This window comes from Pseudomyrmex gracilis, unplaced genomic scaffold (genome assembly GCF_002006095.1).
Source record: "Pseudomyrmex gracilis isolate BER0280 unplaced genomic scaffold, ASM200609v1 scaffold_2921, whole genome shotgun sequence".
NCBI lineage: Eukaryota > Metazoa > Arthropoda > Insecta > Hymenoptera > Formicidae > Pseudomyrmex > Pseudomyrmex gracilis.
This window is the reverse complement of record NW_018023505.1, coordinates 6,779-10,015: the sequence shown is the minus strand read 5'-3', so window position 1 is coordinate 10,015 and position 3,237 is coordinate 6,779.

Here is a 3,237-nt window from a genome sequence, read left to right as displayed (position 1 = left end):
AGATTATGGTGTTTTTTGAGGTTATGGCGGAACCCCGACCCGATAGGGTTTAATGGACCTCGGATTCGGATTCAGCGACCCCAAAAACATATAATAAACATGGTCTGATCCCCAGGCCAAAGAAATTTTTTTTTTTGTGTGGCTGTGTAATCAAAAATTTTTTACTTTTTTATTTATTGCTAGCATATTATTGAGAGGCACTGGCTTATTTTTAGGTATGCACAAACCAAATAGTTTTCAGTCGAAAAACCTGTACAATAGTGCTTGAGTTCGTCTATTTTAACTTATATTTTTTGATTATGTATTACAAAAATATATTTGCAGGTATAAAAGTAGTTTATAAGGATTTTTTATGATATGCAATTAAAAGAGGAACATTTATTTGTATAACTTTAAGTTCAGTTTTTTAATTATGATAAAAGAAGTTAATGAAAAGATTTTACAACCTTAAAAAATGAACTATAAGAAAAGCACAAACCAGAGAGCCGCAGATCCAAGGTGGGAGTGGAAATAAATTGCAACAGCAGTCAATGTAAATTAAGTGGACGTTTCGATCCTTTTATTGTGGATCATTATCAACACTGTTTAAATTGAAAAAACAAATTAAGATACAAGATTGCACAAAACTAAATAGATTATACGCATGACAAATAGATATGAACTTACAAGATCCACCTTGGATCTGCGGCTCTCTGGTTTGTGCTTTTCTTATAGTTTGTCTCCGTTTGAGCCTTAAATTTTATGATTACTTAAAAAATGATTTTATTATTTAAATAATTCTTTATTTAAGCTCGCAGCTTTTTGTTTGCGTCAGAACAAAATTTGAAAATGTTGTTTTTCTCTTACTTTGATATTTTATTGTTTGTGCTATCACGCGTATTGTGTGACTGTCAGTACACTTACATCTTCAAAAGTAGATATGTTGCATGTTTGCGTATCAAGAACTAATTTACATCGCTGATATTAGATTTATATTACTATTAAAGAAATTGTACACGCGGTGTATCAGAACACGTTAATGTTACTTCTTAGTTTGAAATTTAAAATGATAAAAATAATATTCAAATTTATACAAAAATTGTAATAAAAATTGAAGTTTTACATATTATACAAACGACAAACAAAATAAACACATTTTCAGTATCAGTTGTTGAAAAAGAAATAAACAAAAATAAAGGTACACTAAACACATTTTCTTACTTTTATATATACATACACACAGACACACACACACACACATATATATATATATGTAGATATAGATATATATATATACATATATATATATATATATAACGCGTGCGTGCGTGCGTGCGTATACCATTATCTTAGGTTTGTAATTAAATACACTTTCTTATGCATTTTAGAACACTTTTATAAGAAATAACATCTATTGTTGCTTTAATCTTATTCTAATTAGCTTTTTTGATAATATTATACATGTTATTTTGTAGCTTCCAGAAGCAGTTAATGCTGTCGTGTATGTGTATCACTTTTATAAAAACCGGAGCAGATAGAAATGAACGCAAAGAAGATTTGACGTTGCTACATCAAACAATATTTAATTAATGGGATGCTTCAAATAGCAAGAAGATGCAACAATATTTCTTCTTTAGTATGGAACGGATTGTTGGGATCGTTCTATTATAGATGGTTGGAAGGTACGATAAGGAAACACACAAATCTGTACAGTCATTTTATTCTATTTATTTACAATGTTCATAAGAGGTACTACAGCGAAATATTGTTCATCCGCACATGGCATTTTTATAAATTTGAGGACAATTTTCTTCAGAAGCCAGATTTTTAAACAAAATAACTGTCTGACCTTATATATGTTTAAAGTTATGGAACTACACGGAGTATTGTAGAGTTTACTTATAATTTCAAATTCACAACCTACTGCTACATATTCACCGTTGCTTGCTGTTGTAATATTTTTCAAACAAACTATGTTTTTATCTATTAAGCAACAATTATCAGGAGATTTGATTGTAAGCGTATAATTGGAGAAAATTGCGGACTGCAACATCCTGATATTAATGGTCCATTATAATGCCGGTTTTTGACGCCAATGTGGTTTTGTTTTCATTTTGCTGGTATTTTGCACGAGCTCATTTCTCCACAGTGATTACTTATCTGTTCCAATGGCTTTTCCGATTTGCCTAGCTTACATTTCAGTTTTTTCATAAAGTTTTTAAACGGAAAAGCGCTAAAATTATCTAGTGTCTTAAACTGTTCAACATCATCAGTTAAGTGTAAAAATCCAAGAACGTTGTGCAATACGTATTCAGGACCGTAAATTATTATAAAACATTTAACAAAATGTCACAATAATTTTCTTGCATATTCTATTTCTTTGGTTGTGCTTTTCTCACTTAAGAGACAAATGGCATGCAAACAGAGAAAGTTTGAAAAAAGATCAAAGTTTAATATTTTTTGCAGTACCACGATATTAGTGTAACAAAAATTGTCGTAACTCTGTTACTTTCCACTGCGTAAATTCTTCTATTTCTCGTGATTTTTTTGCAAATCCCTTTGGTACAAAACGCTTGATTGTGACAAGATTTTGCCAAATAGTTTTCTTCATTTTTGATGACAACTTAATTCTTAAAGTGCCGCTCATCCATAATTTTATTACTTTTTGAACCACTCCAATGCACACCATATGCATGTAATCAAATGAGATTTTTGTAACAATACCAAAATTTTGGATATTTGCTAATATTGAACGACCAAGATAATGGTCATCGTCGTCAGGTATATCTATAAAATTATTGTCTGTCTGTTTTTCAAAATCGAGATCAGGAAAGCATGTTCTATTAGCAATACATTCTTCTCGAATTGTACATTTTGGGCAGCTGTAATACTCTGCGTGACCTTTAGTTAATGTTATAAATGATTTTGCTGGGGCATCACATACTATTGAATGTATTGAAACAGAAAATGTTCTTTTGTTCCAAGTAATGCCTTCGCTTATCAAAATGTTTATATCATTAACAAATTGCAGCAAAAATTCCTTTGCGTCTGCAGGTTTCGTTTTGCCAAAATAGCAACTAATGAGAAACACTTTTCCATTGTAAGAATTGCAAATTTAGTTAGTTAAAAAATAATAACAATTTTATTCACTTTCACAGTTACAATATCTTTTCTTACAATATTTCACTGAACCTTATAATTCACAAAGTATCACTTATCAAGAGGCACGGTAGTGCCTCGCGCCAAGTTCACGCGCAA